Genomic DNA, 20242 nt, shown 5'->3' with positions numbered 1-20242 from the left:
GCAGCTTGGCTTAACCTGTAAAAGTCTTGCTAATCAGAAGAGGCTGCTGCAGGGCTGATTTTGCGTAAATTTAGAAAAGCAGTTATAAAAAGACTTCCCTGCAATTGTTACAATAAATTCAACCTAGGCAAGTTGCTGGATTTATTATAACTAATAGTTCAAACTTTGAATTATCATTTTAGCTAATTCCTGTCAACAGTAAGATTTTATTAAAGTTTAACAAAGCCTTCCCATGTCCGCCTATGGAGATACTGTACTGCAATGGCTAAACAATATAATATAATGTCCCTGCATATTACTCAATGCACCTTACCATTGGAGAACCTGGGGCAGGCCGTAGGTGTAACATATATGTAAAACAAAGGTTGTTTAATGCTTTGGAAATACCTTTAATTCCAAATTCGAATTTGGACATAGTTTTATTTTAAAAGTAGCCTGCAAAGCAGGGTTGCATTTAAAATGACAGCAGGCACCACATCAGTGCACACATAAGTGCATTAAATCTACCGGGCCTCTAAACCTACATGACCTACCAAATACTTGGGACTTACAGATAGGTTGTCAGTAGCTACTGTAATTACACCTAATTACAATATACCTTTAAAACACAGGCCTGGTTAGCAGATGCCAGGGCACAATTAGAGCCAGTAACCAGCAGTATCAGTCAAAAAATGGGTATGATCAGGGCAAAAGGGATGAATTTTTCACATTGCTTTCAGATCAACCTGTCAATCAAAATGACCTGTGCTGTTGCCTCAAGGGGAACTATATGCTAACCAGCTGTCAGAGGCTAATGCTAATAAGCCTGCTGGATGCTCACGTAGGAAAAAAGTTACTTTGCTGTACTTTTTACTAAAAATCTGACGTCACTGTTGAATTTGAGTAGTTCAATTATTTTTGTAGTTGCTCTCATTCTCAAGACAACAATGCTAATATTTTAATCTGTACTATGGTTGTCTACATAGGACAGTTAGGCCTCTACAGTGCAAATACCTTCTGGGGCATTGTAACTGTAGGGACAAGATAGCATTAATTGTCTACAAGGCCAACTTTTAATACCACGCACCCTGCCTTGTGGGCTACAAGGCTTACATGGGGTGGGTTACTGATACTTAAAAGGGTGGTCTTTATCTGTCACAACCTGGTATTACCCTGTAGAAGTCCAGCTACACTGGGTAGACCTAGAGCCATGTTTTCATTGCCACTGTAGTTGATGGTATAATATGTATTGCATTCCACAAGAGACATTTAATTTTCCATGCCATGTGTGTATATCTGCACCATATACTATGACTTCAAAGGAATTGTAAATATGCATATCATGTTTTCAGCCAATTTCCACATGTTTTAGGGGTCGTAGAAAATTCACTGAGTATTAGATAACAGTGTTAATATTACCTGCAGGTGAGTCTAAAACAAACGAAATGGCATGGATGATCACCCAAAAAAGTCACTTTGTAGAATTCCGTCTCCAACTTCAAAGAAATAAAATAAAGAATGGCACCCTTTTATATTGATTTTTTTTTATAACTACAATAGAGGGAAGATTGAAGCCAGCCTTGTAAAATGGAAATTCTCAGAGTCCTGTTTGTTTTGATTTCTCTCATAAGGTATTGTCTTCCACCTAGAGCTGGAAATAGGAATAAATATCAGGATTCAGGAACTCCTAGAGATTAAAGGTAAATAAGATTAAAAATGCAAACTCATACACCCAAAGATGTAAACAGTTTACTTATTCATGCAGCACTGTGCTTATGGTAGGTATGTCATGTTACTGGATTTTAAAAAGCATTCAAACACATCAAAGGGCTCCTGGTGCTAACGATTAAGGAAACAAAGAGCAGAAGACAATTATTGCTCCTGCGTGGTCACCCGGGATTGTTTTGCCTTTTGGACTCTACTTTTTGGTGGTATTAGGAATTTGCGCATTGTGGCATTGCTATTCACTGTCACTGTGTGTGTGTTTGTGTGTTGTGGCAATAAAACTGTTGGCAAAACTAGTTTCACCCAAGTTGTATATTCAAGTGTCCTGTAAGACAATTGAAGATAGAGCTGAAAATGCACCCAAGCCGCAGATATTTATTATTATTTATATGCTGCACTGAGAATGTATTCAGCCTGCATATATGACACAAATATATGCCTGCAGGTTCATCACTGCACTCTTTTTTGGCTGCCTTTGAAAAGCATTGCCGCAACACATGTCAGGAGGAAGTGCATTTGCCATTTAATAAATGCCTATTTCTATATATTCATAAGTGACTCCTAAAGTATGCCTTGTGAGGACATGGTGCTAATGTATGAAAATAGGGCACATTACATTTTGGGATATTGTGCTCTCATAGTGAAATTAAACAAAACACATTTTATAGTGTAGGCTTTGATAGACTCTGTGGGATTGCAAATCTTAATTTCCTATATCTGCCAAGGAGAATGCTAGATAAATATTTCACAGTTATTTTGCACTACATTTTCAAAATCACATTTATTAACAAGATCTGATTCTTGATAGATTAAGTGGAAAACAAAAATGATAAACATTGCCTTTGAGCTGCCTGAGCCAAAACAGGCCTAAAATCAGTTTTGCCACAAACAATTCAGTCAGACCTTTAGTTATTCTGGGAAGGATAGAGAAATTTTAAGAGGATTTAGGATACTGCTCCTATTTTGTAGTTATCAACTTCGAGGTATCCTACAACCAGATTGTTCAATTACTGACCAGGTTGTGGTCTGGTCTACACAACTCAGTGTTGTCATTGTTGACCCTCACACACCCTATTGGTGTCATGCTTCATCATTAGGTTTCTTGCTGGTCAATATAAAGATGGAAGGGTTCAACTAATATTCCATGGTTGTTGTATAACAATAGACCAGGTCTACTTTAGTGATAAAGCAAAAATAACTAGAGGTCACCAATGTATCCCTTTATTACGGTACCTCTGGAATGGTCAAACACAAGCAGGCCTTGGGTATTAGAATAAAGTGTAATGTTATAGTACACCATACGCAGTTAGTCAATGCCCATCCTGGTTTAGAGAGCACAAATATGTTTTTACCACTAAAGATCTGTGTCCTTATAGATCAATTTGTACAATTCTGAATCATAGTGGTTTGTATTCTGACACCCACCATGAATATTAATGAAGTAGGATGAAAATTACAACTTAATATGATTGGAGGCCATCAGATGTGATGGTATACAATTAGGGCAACAGACCGCCATGTCTCTGATCTCTTTCTAATGAATTATCTTCATCCCCTGACCACAACCTATTCCCCAGCAATTATTTTTTTTTAATTTACAAAGTCCCTTATAAGAATGTACTACCACCCCTACTGAGAAGTTGGTAATTTTACAATGTTTTGTCACAGGATCTTTGTTGCAAAACATTATTATATATTTTACCGATTTGATATTCGAAAGGGTCACCTACAAATGCCGCTTTCAAATACTGATTCGGGAAAGGTTGTACTTCCATTTTAGGACTCTATAATAATGTATAGGCTACTAAAATTGGATTCGTTCATGTAATCTACTATTTCAATAGTGCAAACACCAAACTTATATTTGCAACCATTAAAATAAAATGCTTAGTACATCTGGCCCTATATTGGAAACCTTCATTTTACAGACTTGAAGATTTCTTTCTGCTTGTTGCTAGCTGCAAAAATGTTATTGGAACCCATTAAACTAATTACAGCTTGTGAAAATTGCCTACTTATAAGTAAGCAACTTATTTTTTTAGACAGGTTAGAGGGCAAAACCTTTGTTTGTATTCCACTTGTCTGTTCGCTTCCTTTATTTTGCATAATGATGTTGTAAACTAGGTGGAGGCTGCTTTAGGTTTATCTTTAGCGGTGAACTTTAGGGAAATTTCATCTGCTATAGATGTGACCAGGTGTATGGTCTAGGTAACATGTCTCAGGTGTACGACCCAGCCTGCGCTTATTCAGTAGGTACAAAAGGGGGTGGTGATGGACGGAGCATCTGAACCAATCAAACACTCACACCCAGTTAAAAGATCTGGGTTTGATCCATCACCGTTCTTTAGCCCACTCTGCCACCCCAGTTCAGACATGGCTATATGCAAATCAGTCTGACCCTGTGCCTCATGGGAAAAGTCCAGCCCGAACTGCCAAGCCATGCCTTCCCTGGACCGGAAACAAGCTTCCGAGGACCGGTTTCTGGCATTCCAGCCGTCTTCAGCCCGGCTTGCTTGAATCCAGTGGCAAAGTGAGCGAGGGACTCACGTCTGAGCATACCCTGCCACACTTATGGCGGCCAAAGCGGTACAAAAGGGGGTGGTGATGGACGAAGCATCTGAACTAATCAAACACTCACACCCAGTCAAAAGATCTGAGTTTGATCCATCACCGTTCTTTAGCCCACTCTGCCACCCCAGTTCAGTCATGGCTATATGCAAATCAGTCTGACCCTGTGCCTCATGGGAACAGTCAGCCCGAACTGCCAAGCCATGCCTTCCCTGGACCGGAAACAAGCTTCCGAGGACCGGTTTCTGGCATTCCAGCCGTCTTCAGCCCGGCTTGCTTGAATCCAGTGGCAAAGTGAGCAAGGGTCTCACGTCTGAGCATACCCTGCCACATTTATGGCGGCCAAAGCGGTACAAAAGGGGGTGGTGATGGACGAAGCATCTGAACCAATCAAACACTCACACCCAGTTAAAAGATCTGGGTTTGATCCATCATGTTCTTTAGCCCACTCTGCCACCCCAGTTCAGACATGGCTATATGCAAATCAGTCTGACCCTGTGCCTCATGGGAACAGTCCAGCCCGAACTGCCAAGCCATGCATTCCCTGGACCGGAAACAAGCTTCCGAGGACCAGTTTCTGGCATTCCAGCCGTCTTCAGCCCGGCTTGCTTGAATCCAGTGGCAAAGTGAGCAAGGGACTCACGTCTGAGCATACCCTGCCACACTTATGGCGGCCAAAGCGGTACAAAAGGGGGTGGTGATGGACCGAACATCTGAACCAATCAAACACTCACACCCAGTCAAAAGATCTGGGTTTGATCCATCACCGTTCTTTAGCCCACTCTGCCACCCCAGTTCAGACATGGCTATATGCAAATCAGTCTGACCCTGTGCCTCATGGGAACAGTCCAGCCCGAACTGCCAAGCCATGCCTTCCCTCGACCGGAAACAAGCTTCCGAGGACCGGTTTCTGGCATTCCAGCCGTCCTCAGCCCGGCTTGCTTGAATCCAGTGGCAAAGTGAGCAAGGGACTCACGTTTGAGCATTCCCTGCCACACGTATGGCGGCCAAAGCGGTACAAAAGGGGGTGGTGATGGACGGAGCATCTGAACCAATCAAACACTCACACCCAGTCAAAAGATCTGGGTTTGATCCATCACCGTTCTTTAGCCCACTCTGCCACCCCAGTTCAGACATGGCTATATGCAAATCAGTCTGACCCTGTGCCTCAAGGGAACAGTCCAGCCCGAACTGCCAAGCCATGCCTTCCCTTGACCGGAAACAAGCTTCGGAGGACCGGTTTTTGGCATTCCAGCCGTCTTCAGCCCGGCTTGCTTGAATCCAGTGGCAAAGTGAGCAAGGGACTCACGTCTGAGCATACCCTGCCACACTTATGGCGGCCAAAGCGGTACAAAAGGGGGTGGTGATGGACGGAGCATCTGAACCAATCAAACACTCACACCCAGTCAAAAGATCTGGGTTTGATCCATCACCGTTCTTTAGCCCACTCTGCCACCCCAGTTCAGACATGGGTATATGCAAATCAGTCTGACCCTGTGCCTCATGGGAACAGTCCAGCCCGAACTGCCAAGCCATGCCTTCCCTGGACCGGAAACAAGCTTCCCAGGACCGGTTTCTGGCCTTCCAGCCATCTTCAGTAAGCAGTTAAATACCTGGCTATTTCCCACTTCAAATAACAGAGTCACCCAGACTTAACCCAGCTTGCTGCTTATTCCTTCCTTGGCTCTTGATCTGCCTAGCGCTAAGACAGCCTCGGGTTATGCGCGTTCTGTAAAACGACTTCATTCATATGACTTTTAATGAGAGTATTTATTTATTTTATTTATTTTGACGGTTTTGTATAACGCGAACAAGACCCTTGCGGGTATCAGAGTGCTTTACAGAGCAAATATAGGATGACAAATACATTTAAAACACAGAATTATGAGAGTACAGTACTCATAATTATTAAACATTAGCATATGTCTACAGGAATTTACAAGTAGCAGTTCAAGTGAATTTAGACATGAGTATCGATTTCACTTCTTTTTTTTAAAAAGGCTGCGGACGGAATTAGTCTTGTTTCTGGGGGTAAAGCATTCCAGATCCTGGGAGCCATTCCTGAGAAGGTACGATTATATGTTTTCTTCTTGGAGAAACATTGTGGTTTAAGTAGAAGATTATCTGAACTCCTGGTAGATCTGTTACCACCCGATAGTACTAGTTTCTCCGGTAGGTACCTCAGGATTTTTTGATGCAATGCCTTATGAGTCATACAGGCGACTTGTAGGTGGATTCTGGCCCTAAAAGGTAACCAACTGAGGGCTTGTAGGTCAGGTAAAATGTGGCAGTTTCTTTTTTTGCCAGTGACTTCTCTAGCAGCTGTATTGACTGCGGCTCTTAGCATAGCGGTCGTTGATTTAGGAAGGCCGCAGAGAGCGACACTTCTATAATCAATTCTGGGAATTACTAGAGTTTGGACTGCCTGTCTGAAAGTCATTTGCGGGTATGAAGGGTTTCAGTTTTCTCAGGGTATTTATCTGAAAATGCGCTCCTTTAGTTGCAGCACTGATATGCTTCTGCATATTTAGTTTATTGTCAAGTGTTATACCTAGGGATTTGGCAGAATCGATGATGAGAGGTTGACCGTCAAGTGCAGTTAGGTGTTTCATCCAGTCGCGGATGATGGTTGTTTGGTTGGGGGGAGCGATTAAGAGGAATTCTGTCTTGAGTGTGTTTAATTTTAAGTGGTTCCTAGCTAGCCAGGTTTGTGTCTTGGAGCGTAGAGTTAAGGGACTTGATGTCTTCGAGAGAGTGGACCTTAATGTAGAGCTGTGTGTCATCGGCGTACATGTGGTAATTGATATTTGCGGAGTTGAGAAGCTCAGTGAGTGGTTCCATGAAAAAATTGAAGAGTGTTGGGGAGAGGAAAGATCCCTGGGGTACTCCCAAGGTGACTGGGGTGGGGTTCGATAAGGATTGGTTAATCTTGAATCTGTGTGATCTATTTTGGAGGAAGGAGGTGAACCAATTTAACACCGGACCAGATAGTCCCATTCTTTGCTTCAAGAGGTCCAGTAGGTTGTCGTGTTTGACTGTATCGAAGGCTGCGGATAAGTCCAGTAAGATTAGCAAACAGGCTTTGTTCTGATCCAGTATTTGTAATGCGTCATCTATTATGTGGGTCATGGCTGATTCGGAAGGTTGAAATGGTCTATGTGGTTGCTAAGCTGCATGTGCACACATTTTTCGAGTAGTTTGGCCAGGGTTGAGATGTTTGATATTGGGCGATAGTTGTTCAAGTCTGAAGGGTCTGCTGTTACTTTCTTTAGGATGGGGGAAACCTGACCGGCTTTGAGGATGTCTGGGATGGTTCCTTGCAGGAGAGAGGTAGTTATAATCTTAGTACATAGGGGCACTAGCAGTGGAATAAAGGTCCTTAAGTGGGATGCTGGGAGAGGATCAGTGAAATGATTAGAGGGATTCAAAGTAGTGAGCGTATTTAGGATAGTTTCTTCATTATAGTAGTTGAAGGTGGTCCAGGAGGCGTTGTTCTTGAGGTCGAGCCTTGTAAAGCAGTTCAACGATGTCCCAGGTGTGGAATGCGAGGAGATTGAGTGTGGGTCAGTCAGGGATAATAGGTCGTTCAGAAGGTCAGTCTTCAAGTTTTCAGTTTTTGTTGTAAAAAAGGAGGCAAGATCTTCGCAATTGGGGAGAGTATCCGGATTGGTTTGGGGGGAGTGTGAGACCTCCTTAGATTGTGCTTTGATTATTTCAAACAGTTTTTTGTGGCGGTTCTTTGCTTGGTCTAATTTTTTGCATATGAAATCAGCTTTTGCGCGTCTAATCCTTCTATAGTAGGCATTTCTGGTGCTTCTTAGTATTTTAAGGTGGGTAGCGGATGGGGCGGCTCTCCATTGCCTTTCAATAGCTCTCAGTGATATTCTGTCCTCATTTAGTCTACCATCATACCAGGGATTTGAGATTTTGGTGGTGACTCTTTTTAGTTGCATGGGAGCTAAGGTGTCAAGTACCCTGTTCATAGAGTTAAAGTAGTAAGTGGTTATGTCCTGTACATCCTTGGAACCATCGGGTGGGGGTGTGAGGATGGGACTGGCAGATGCAAGATCAGCAGGATTGATGTTTTCTAGTTTCCTCTTCCAGCTTTGTGTCCTCGATGGTTGTACAGAGAGTAGTTTAACTACTTCCCTGATATGGAAAGTGATTATATAATGATCGGACCAATCGCAAGGGAGAATCGATTCCAGCTGGATTGAGTCTGTTTTAGAAATGACTAGATCAAGGATTGAGCCTTTTTCATGTGTAGGGCTATTACAGATTTGGGACAGGTTAAGGTCGGACAAAAACGTTTTGAGGCTATTGACCTCTGGGTTGTCAGGTTCGTTCCAGTGGAGGTTGAAATCCCCCAGGAAGATCTGTGTATTCTGTTGTCCTGCGTTTGTGGCTAGGATATCCATCATGTGTTCGATGATGGTAAGGTTGTTACCGGGAGGATGGTAGAAAGAGTGTAGTGAGCATATTGGCTTATTATTGCTGGTGATGTGTAGGGAAAGGTATTCACAGGAGGAGTACACCATGGTGTTGGAGTGGTTTACAGAGAGGTTATTCCTATGGATGCAGGCAATACCACCACCCAACCTATCTGGTCTATCCAGTCTGGTGATGTGATAGTTAGGGGGAACTAGTATGTCAAAGATGGGTGTGGATGACTCGCTTAGCCAAGTTTCCATTAAGATTATAAGGTCAGGTTCATTGGTTATAATGAGGTCCGCTATATCGGCGGCATGACGTGTTGCCGATCTACAATTTAGAAGGATACATTTTATCTGGGTCTTGGTTGGGGTGGTGTTCTGGTCTTGGGAGATGGGAACTCTTTTGAGGTTATTTTCGACAATACCTCTGGGGGGTGTCTTGTGACTCTGGGTGCAGTGGAATGAGGTCTAGGTGGTAGGGAAGGGGGTTTGTATGAATGAAGTAGGGAAGTAAGGTCATTCGGTGATAGGGTTTGTTTTCCCCTTACTGGACGGGTTGAAGCATTGGGGTAAGGTACTGTATTCCATCTAGGGAGTAATTTAGACATGGGGCTAGTATATGAGCGCTGAATGGATTTCACTTGTGGTTTGGGTTGTTATCCAGATCAGGACATGGAGAGATTGGATGTCGTCTTTAATTTGTAGTAAGGATAGTAGTATCTCATCTAATCTGGGGTCATGAATAGACGGTATCAAATTAGTAGCTTGGTCTGTGGTTAGCTGAGGAGGGGTTGTGACTTGTGTGATGTTTTGGGGAGTCAGGAGAGCTGGTTTGAGGGGTGGTGGTATTTCAGTGTGGTAGTCAGTGTGGTCGAGCGGGGTGGATGGGGGATGAGAAGGGGTATTTATGTGTGCTTCAGGCCCGTTTAATTCATTATGCTGCCTCGATATAGAGCGGTAGAAACTGGGGGGGGTAGAGAGGGAACTTGAGGAGGTATTGGTGTGGGTTGTGTAAGGGGGGACGGTGAGAATTGTAGTATAGGGAGGGGGAGAAAGTGGGCCTGCGACTTATCAGGTGTGGTTGTGTAAGGGGAGATTGGATTGTTACCAGAAATTATATTAATGGGGGAGGTAGGGAGGGATGAACTGTCTGAAAAAGAGCTGAGGACTGGGGATGGGGAGTGGGGATGGGGATGGGGCGTGAGGAGACGTGTGGGTGCGAGGTGATACAAGCATGATGCAAGGTGGCTGTCGTAGAAATTGTAGACATAGTGGTGGTGTTGGGGGGAGTAGGGATAATGGATATGTATGTAATTTAGTGGTGTGTCAGTTAGGCCTGAGGTGGGTGTAATTGAGCTAAGGGATGCCTCAGGAGACTGTCTGGATGGGGAGTCTGGTAAGGAGTCAGTCAGAGGGTTAGGAGAGCAGTCTGTTAGAGATGTGAGCGAGGCTCTTGCGACCTTTGCTTTAAGGATCGGGAAGATGTTTTCCAGTATATTCAGGTTGTGGTCTGATGTCTGCATGAGGATGATCCCATTATGATAAATGGAAATAGTGGCAGTCACTTTGTAGAACGGGGAGGGAATAATAGATAGTGTAAGACCATGAGCAGTTTTTTTTGTGGATGCAATTGCGAATAGGGATAGGAAGGCTTTCCGCCATTGTGCTCTCCTTCTAGTGTAGAAGATAATGTCATTTGATATGTGACCTGTGTTATTTGAGAAGCAAGGGTCAGATATTGGGGTTTCTGGGTGTGATTTAAGTAATCTATGTTTGAAGCATTTGGCTGCCTTTTTTGAGAGGCTAGTGGGGTATTTGATGGAGTAGGTGTGTAGGCCCATGGGCTCCACGGTGTGTGTGTTGCTTGTTAGGGAGTGGGGTGAGAATGTCAAAATTCTGGGGGAGGTAGATGGTATGTCAAAACTAAAGGAGTGACCTTGAAAGTTTGAATTGCACTAGAATGTTCCCAGTTGGCATCAAGAGTGTGATCTGCTACCTACGTAGGATCTCCGATTAGTTGAAGAAAGCCATAATGTTCACAATCTTTGATTAATTCTGAGAGCCCCCTTCAGTAGTTCATCAAGATTTTTAGCATCAGTTCCTAAAACACTAGGCATATGTTATTGATTGAAACTGCAGAAATGGAGGAGACTGAGAAATTAGGCAAAATATTGTTACATTTTGATTTTCGGGGGAAAAATAGGAAAAAAGAGCTCTACAAAAAAGTGTCTTTTAAAACCAAAAAAGTGTGTTGATAAAGGTTTTCATTTCTAAAGCCACCCGACCTGATTCACAATGGTAAATGTACACACTTTTTTTTCTTCACTAAGGTATTTTACAAGTAGTATCTTTACAACTTTGGAGTCTCCACTCAAGAAAAGATAGAGCTGTCTGATCTCCAAACCCAGGAAAAGGGGTAGGTTAGACAAAGGGAAAAGGTTGGACGCAGGGGTAATCCCCTACATACAAGCTGGATTGGCCATAAAAGTAGTGACAGCAACAACCCCATGAACAGCTAGAAGGAAATGTTCCCGATGCCCAAAGGACTGAGGACTAAGGCTAGAGATGACCCCATGACTAGTGGTGTTCTCAAATGGCCAGTGATGCTGGCCCCCTTAAACTCCCTGAGGACCAGATAGAGGAAGATATGGATTCTACCCCCCCCCCCGATGCCCTGCAAGACAGTCGTGAGGCCATGAGGTCTGTGGAGGGCACAGCAAAGGTTGAGAATGGCTTAGGGAGCCAGTGGAATGAGCTTGGAGCAGTGTGCGCCCCTTAAAACTGCTCTTGGGGCTAGACCTCACCAGCCGGAATAAAATGAGCCCATAAGTGGTGCAATCAGCCCAGCGTAGCCTGAGTTATGCAACTTTAAAGGATGTTGACCTTTGACGCCCAGGGAAACTAAGGGCGTGGTGCTCAGTTGGATTCTTGTTGTATACCCCCAGAATGGGTCAGGGCACAGGAGTTTCTATTTTCCTGGGAGAGGGTGTGCATTGAGCTTAGTCCCCAGACTCACTTTGGGCTTGTAGACTCTATATCTCTATGCGGAGTGTGCTCACCTGTCCTCCTCAAATTGTCACTTAAGGAGGTAATGATTTGAGGAGGCCATGGAAACACATTGCACGTTAATTCTAAAGTGAGAGAAGCTGAGAAAAAACAAGAGAAATAAACAGAGAAAATTAAACCTTGAAATGAAAGTAAATGCAAATGCCCTGATGAAGTCCCTATGAAGGGCTGAAAATATTTGGCTGGGTCTGTCAAAGTGATGTTGAGCAACTGGATATTTATTAAAAAGAACTTTATATGAATGGCAACGACTTGCCGATTGTTTGAGAAAGAAAAGAAGGAGATCAGAATAAGTGACAAGCAATTATATTTAAATGCCCAAATGTGAGCAAAGATATTTTGTTGCCCTCAAACTAATGAAACAAGATTTTGCTGTGGATTGAGTTTTGTGAGCAGTCAGAACTCTAGGAGTGGGCACCTGACTAGTAACTTATTGGGATTCTGACCTGTGCTGTCCAAGGAATACTACTGCTGCCTTTTGGAATCTGTATTAAAGAAAGGTACAAACACATATTGTGATGAGATTCAATGCTTTATGGACAATGTATTGCTGACAGTGGTTTTTGGTCAGCATCGCATCACTTTATTGATGATAACAATTGTATTTAAACCTTTTTTTTATTCCTACGGCATACTGGTGATTTTTATCATGTGGTTATTGGTCTTTTTAATGTAGTGACCCTTTACAAAGTCCATAAACAGGTTTTATATATTGTTGTGGTGACTTTGGACAAAGCCACTATGCCTTCTTATTTAAGGTGATACCCCCTATCCATTGTGATGTTCCATCTGGTATAGGTGGGGTCATATTGTGATTCTGGGGGTCATTATCCATTAGAGTCAACTGTGATTTCAGAATGTCACCAAAGGTTTTTCTAGCTGCCTGATGTACATTTTTGTAAATTATTTGTAGTATTTAGTGGTGTGTGTGATACATTTACATTTGCTTTTTTTTTAAATAAAGCACTGCCTGAACACATTTTTTTTGATTGTTAATATTACCTGCCAGTGAATGGTGCTAGCCCACACCATCTCCCCTGAGTAGGTTGTGGACTTCTCTGCTTCACTACCCTGAGAGAGCCAAGTGCTTCAATTGGGTTGTAGGTTCCCTGTAACACGAAATTGTGGCTCTATACTTGCACAGGCCTCATATTCTGTGCAACCAATAACCCACATTTTTACAAATCACCACTTGAGTTAAATAACGTGCACCTGCACTTTTGGAAGGCAACTGAATCAGTTCTGGATCTACTTTCTGGTTGACGGCAGAGTGATGAGAGACAGACATTTACCACTCCAAGCATTTTTTGATCACTAAGTCATACTTGAAATGAGTAGTGCCACATGATCTTGAAAACAGCCTTAAACAGAGGCCTTGTTCCCACCAGTCCAAGTAACTTTAGACCTGTACCCAACCTTGCAACACTAGATATAATTCAGTAAATAAAATGCAGTAATCCTGCCACAATTCTTACTGCAATGACACGAGATTTCCAATCTGATTTTCCTCCTCAGTGGTATTTGGGGTGGATGATACAACTTTTAGACTCTAGATAATGATTTATGCTCATCAAACAGTGTCAGACTGTCCGCCAGACCAGTCCAACGCTGGCAAAATCCTTGGTTATCCCATATGTCCACTCCCAAAGCTCTAAAGCCTTCACAAAAAGTCTTCACAAAAAGTTAAACATCGGCAGATAGTTAGACATAATGAAATGTCCATGAAGGCAGAATTTACAGCAATGTCAAAAACAGCATTTTTAAATGACTTTGGTTGTGCCTTTTTCCCTTCTAACAGTTTTAATTCATGTCGGTTGCCTCTGAATTCAACAATTGTTTGGGTTGTTATCCCCTCTACTCAGGGTATCCCCAAATCCCTTAGAGAATTGTCAGGTCATACAGACAAGATACATGTCTTGTGGGATTTCAGGAAACAATCACAGCTGATGTGCAGTTGTATTTCCTACTAATATCAACCCAGATGCTTTTTAAGAGGGTATTTTAATGTCTTTACATCCTTGACCCCATTTTACGCTCAATTTCCCTCCCACTAGCAGCCTAGCCAGAGACCACAATCCTACTACTCAGGCTTACTAAGAGATGACACTTGTAGACTTTGAAAAGTGGCAGGGCATTTCAAATTCAACGACAAAACTCTTGAGTGCTCTAACTGTAACTTTGGGCCCTTTTTACTCCTAGACATTTTCCAGCATAAATGAAAAGGGGGATTATGTCTAGCCCTAAAGCCTGGCTGTCTTTCTTTTTTTAGTATAACATACTGGGTTGCTTTATATGCAATATAAGTTAGTCAGTAGGTTTTTTTCCCATCCATAACAATGTATTTATTGAATGTATTTACACATCCTGTACCAGGCTCTGGAGCATCAGAAAGCTTTACATAGGAGAGCAACAGAGTAACGTGTTCACAGAATCGCTGTAGTAATTGCAAACCAACAAACTAATTGCATCACAAAGGCAATATATTACAACATTAAACAGATTCTTTGTTGAGGAGGAGTCCCAAGAACTGTGTACAACTCACAATATCGTATGTAGTGTGAGTCATATAATTAAGCCAAATATACACAAGCTTGTTATGCCCCAGTTCAGGGGGGGTGGGGGAGGGCCATTTACATGTTTTCTGAGGGTGACTAATATATCACAGTTTTCGCATGGGTCAATCTGAGTCCAGGTCGATGCAGGGAAAGGCGATGTTGATAGAATCAATCCACACTGCTACTGGTATTCGTGCGATGGGATGTTTTCAGGTAGAAGCCTATTGAATAGAAAGGCTTTGAGTTGTATTTTAAATACTGGTAGGGATGGCAGTGCTCGAATTTTCAGGGACACCGATTTCAACATTTCAGAACCACATCCAGAAAAGGACATGTTGAGGTAAATTTTTTCCTTAAGGTTGGGATTTCAATTAGTAGTGAGTTAGTGCTTCTCAGCTGTGGTGATTCTCCAGAGTGCTTTTAATTTCTTAGCTATTTAACGCTAATAGCTAGTGTGACTGGGTGTGTGGACTAGGCAGTTTAAGGAAGCCAAGATCGGGGAGTAACAATCTAGTTGATTAGTCCCTAAGGCCAGACAAGCAGCTGCATTTAGTGAGGTTTTAATTGAGGCAATATGTGTTTTGGGGGCAATGGCCATCTATAGTACAGTTGTGCTAGCACAGTAACATGTATCTTCGTCTTCATGCCTTGACCCAGTAGGAAGGGTTTGATTCCCTAGATGAATTTAAGTTGATTATTTGCTAACCTTGTGGTTACAATAATGGGGCGAATGAAATGTTAGTTTCTGTCTAGAGTGAAATCTAGGGATTTGGCATTCACGGAAATGGTGGCAGGGGAGCATAGAAAGTTAGTTGAGATTACCCAATTGGCAACTGGTGTGGGAGATGCATTAAGACAGAGAATACATTCAGTCTTTTTGGGGGGAAGCTTGAGATAGTGGGTTATCATCCAGAACTGTATGTTGTCAAGAGCTGTAGTAAATCTGGAGACTCAAGTATATTTGTGTGTCATCTGTACATTGGAGATATGTCAGAGTTCTTGTGTTGTGTAAGAGGAGACAAGGGAAACCTTACTCACATGGAACCAGGGTAAGTATCATATAAACAGAAACAGCGGTTCTTCTGGACAATATAATTAATAATGATAAAGTTAACAGCCCAATGGTAATAGACACAGGGTAATGGAGGTGTCCGAAGGCGAAGGAAGAACCATATACCATATACTTTGATAGTGATCTTAACAGTATGTTTAATCTGAAACTTCAAAAATGTATTCAAAAGACAGTGTAGATTGTCCCCAGTGAACAAGGAATCAACAAAAAATGATTGTGACATATTGTGACATAAAAACGTGGTTTCCAACAATAAAAATGCAACCATTGAAAATTGATATACAGTAAACACAGCCTCCTAGTTTAGTAATAGGGACTTGCGAATGGTTCGCTTTTACATTTTGTCGACTGTATTTCAACCACTTTAGGAATGAGGGGTCTCTTCAGGACCTATTGATGTAGGGACATCTGAAAGTTAATATTAAAAAGCATCAATGTGGAGGCCAAGAACAGCTGTAAAGCTATTGAAGGAAGTTAATAGCCAGGCCTGTTATCTGAGAAAAGGAAGATTCTACCAGAGTGACAATTGTGCACCACAAGGAAGTGAGAATATGGAAAGGGTACTCACATGGGACCTAGCTGGTCACTAGTCAATTACAAAATATAAAGGAAGAATTAAAAAGGTAAATTAGCATCAGTACCAAAAATTAATAAAAGGGGACTCAAAGGGGAGGGAACTTACCCCTGCACAGGGGGGGGAGGGCTAGATAACTGCGGTGAACTGTAGTACCACTGCAAGAGGGTTTCAGGGAAACATGGTCGAGTGAATAATGGTGTGTGAATAATTGTTGTGTGGTGCATGACAATACGTGTGATGGAGTGGGTGTCTGGAAGTAAAGAAAAAGCATGAATCTAAGCGGTTCATAGGGTCTTACTGGCAAAATATGTGATGAGCTGAGTGCGAATCCAACTTGCACCTAGATTAGGTGAAGTGCATCAATTGATGTAAACATGTGGAATAATCCAGTCCGATTACTGGAGTTGTATGCTGTCAGTCAACATCAACATGGAAATCCGTGAATCTGAAATATTTAAGGGAAAGTATTTATCACAAAATGTGCAGGGACAGTGGATCGCTCAAGAGAAACAAAAAGGGAATTACTGGACCCGTTCCGTAAAGAGAGGAATCCTGATAGATGAAGACACCTCAATCGCGTGCAGCCGCTACGCGTTCCAGAGGAGAACCGCATGAGTCCGTCTCCGCTTGTAGAATGACAAGGGGCCGGCACTCGTTGCGGTGGAACTAAGTACTACTGCGAAGCCCGCCAAAAGGCAAAAAGTCACAGTAGGCCTTGTAAGTCAATGATGTCACCAGAGTTATTAGCCTTTGAAAAGGTAGTGCTAAGTGGTCTTGACAATCTCAAAACTAGAAAGTGTTTTATACCTTACAAAATCACTCTACAAGAGCGTAGAGCACTACAGGCCCTAACATGTTTTATAATTCCATAGTATTGAAACCTGAAGGTAAAAGGGGCGGGATTGTGATACAGGACCACAAGGATTATGTTGTAGATATCCGGAAACAGATCAATGAAGAGTAGCATCACAAAAAAAATTACCTTCCAACCCACTATCAGACATAAGAAAAGAGACTCTTGGAGTCACTACGGAAGGAAAAGAACAAGGCAGGTTTGGGAAAATTGCTTTGTCAGTGTGATGTCAGTATTCATGAGCCATAGAGGATGGAACATTTTAATTTTAGTTTCAAAGCATTCCAATTCTTCACATGTTGTTCTTGATTGGCTCTAAGCTTGGATGTCATTTTGACTATTGCAAAAAGCTTTCTAGGTCTGTTTTTGGCTGATTCAATCTGTGATCTTATGGGTGGAGTAATTTCTGATATGTTTGGTCGATCTTCTTGCACCACGGAGGAATTCAAGATTGTCGGTAGAGGGATTTCGATGTCGTGAGCCTTTTCCCAGTCTGAGGAGTTTGTGTGTGTTGTTCTCCCCTTGAATCTTCTCTCTCTAAAGGTTGCAATATCATCCATGATTGCATTTCAAGTGTTGCTGAATCTAGAGTATGCTGAGTTTACATCTTGTTGTGCTAATGGATATGGGATTCTTGCTGCTAAGTAAGATTCCATGTTTATCAGTTGATGTTGTTGGTGTCTCCAGTCCATATTAAGAATTGTTTCTGTTGGCCATAGGCCTACGATTTAGAGAAGGAGAGTTTTAATATGATTTGTAGGTGTTTGGACAGTCAAATACAATAATAGATCTTTTTTAGTGATATGCGTTGATTCAGAGAGTGTTACATCAGGTCAATCTTCAGAAAATGCAGAAAGTGTTGTCTCTAGGATCAGAGTGGAGGTTGAAATTACCAAGGAATATATAATGGTGTTTGGACATTAAGGGTCTGATTACGATGTCGGGTGGATTTGTGTCCGCCCTACACAGTCTCGGTCCTGGGACTGACCAACCTCTGGTTGGTGGTCCCGACTGCCTTATTACAGTGCAACCAAACACTGTTTGGTTGGATACTCCCATTTCTCTTTTTTTTTTTTCAATTCAAGATACGCTCTATTCGATTTAAAATATCAAATCATAAAAGCACAATACATATCAAGAACAACGTGTGTACAAACATACCAGAACGTTATTCATATTATCTATCTCTTCTGATCACTTACATTTGGTTTTGCCTCTTTTTCCATCTTAAAAGTTTGGCGACTGACATATAGTAACAATTGTGAAGAAACATGTTCTATCAGAGATTATATTACTGCAATACTTTGCACTTCACATTGTTTTTGTACATAATGCAATCAAAGTAATTTGAATAGGAATATTATAAGTTTGTAGTATTTATATGGCCAACTAATTAATATTTTATCATTGGTAATACCTACATTTTCTACTAATATATTACCATTTCCTTTTGTTTTTTTCATTATTTTCCTTCATTTCCTTTGGATGTTCCTCTTTACTGATAAGCCAGGTCTCCTTTCCTACTCTCACTATGGATGACATCTTGGCTTCAAAACATACTGTTTCGACAAGTCCAATTCACACATCTGCAACAAACAAATTTGGTATGCTACTGGTTATTGCGTTGCACATATCTTGTTGGTTAAATTAGTTTGGTGTGAAACTTCTGTTACTAAACCCAGTCCCCATGCGGGCACTCTAAAAGTTGTGACTGTAGGCATGGCAAGGTACGGTAAGATTTAACAATCCCTTGCAGGATTTGAGTATCTATTACAGGATTCAAGGAACCTGGATTCAAGAATCTACTGCAGGAGTTGAGGATCCTGTGATTTATAAAAGCTACATCTGAGTATGCCCAGGTGCGTGGCTTTCCTCCCTTTTTTTTATAACAATTCTTTATTGTAATTTTTTTAACAGAGAGCCCTCCCTTCCCCTATTCCCACCCCGCTCCGGCCATAATTGACAGGTAATTTGAACGATAGAGAAATAAAACAAAAAAAAGGAAAGGAGAGCGTAATACATTTAATTACAAAATAGTCAGATATCAGCGAGAGATTAACTCATGTTAAAGTCACATTAGTTTCAAATATTAGATGTTGTACTTTACACTTTACGATTCAGTGTGTTGCATCCATTGTATAAGAGGGCCCCAGATTTCGAGGCCTTTTTTTTTCCTCTTCACCCCTTTCCTCCTATATATAGCTATTTCTAGGCTATAGGTAGCTAATAGTCTCGCCCGCCACTGTTGAAAGGTTGGAGGATTTAGATCCAACCAGCTAGATGCTGGGCATATTCTGAGAACAGCCATGGAGATAAATATGAGTCCCTGTATTTCCTTTGGCCTGAGATCTCCATCCATTCCTAACATTATTTCAGCTATTGATATTTCTATTGTTTTATTCTAAACTCCGGAGAGAAATTTAGAGATTTCGCGTCTGATGGGGCCTAATGTAATGTGGCAAATATATGTATGATGTCGGCTTGAAGTGATGCACATCTTGGACACTTGGTGCCTTTACCTGTACTCCACTTAGCTATTTGATGTGGTGTATAATAAAGTTGAAAGAAGGTTTTATAATATTGTGCTTGTAGCTTGCGGGACATTAGTAATGTTTGTGATGACTGGTATGCCAGTCGGACTGAGTCTGCATTTATGTCTAATTTGTTTTGCCATTTAAGGATATGTTTATCCAAATCGTCTGGCAGTGAAGAAACTAGGTTGTTATAGATTTCGCCTATTTTAGTTGTGTTCTTATGGTTAACGGCCTCTATCGTCTGGACTTTATGGAACTCGGCATTACCACCCCCCATTTTCATTTAAAAATCTCTGATTTGCAGGTATTTAAAAAAGTCTCTATGTTCTAGCCCATACTCATTCTTAAGTTCTTCGAAAGATTTAAAGCCAGTTGGTGAAAAGAGGGCACCACATTTTGTAATCCCTGTATTTGCCCATCTTTTCATACATGTGTCCCAGAATATCCCTGGAAGGTTGTGATTTCGACAGAGACTCGTATAGTGGGAATATCTTCCAATTCCCAGGAGTTTGCATATGTTTTTCCATGCGTTATATATGCCTGCAAGTGTTTTGTGGCGAACATTTTTAAAATGATCGTCATAGATCAATCGCCACAGATGCCCACCTGTTTCGGATCCTAGGATGAGTTCTTGTGGAGTTGGAACTCCCCCTTCTTGTGTCGGATGTCTATTTGGTGTCAGTAAGGCCTTACCATATTTCAAGAGTGTAACCCACTAGTATATCTTAAGGTTTGGGACAGCAAGGCCCCCTCTGTCTCTGGGGAGTGAGATGTACCTGTATGCTCTGCGCGATCTTTGGTAACCCCAAATTAATCGAGAAAATAACTTGTACATTTCTTTGAAGATTTGCTGTTAAAAATTTAGGCAGATGGTCCTAAA

This window comes from Lissotriton helveticus, chromosome 1_1, assembly GCF_964261635.1.
Source record: "Lissotriton helveticus chromosome 1_1, aLisHel1.1, whole genome shotgun sequence".
Taxonomy (NCBI): Eukaryota; Metazoa; Chordata; class Amphibia; order Caudata; family Salamandridae; genus Lissotriton; species Lissotriton helveticus.
Note: the sequence above shows the minus strand (reverse complement) of the source record.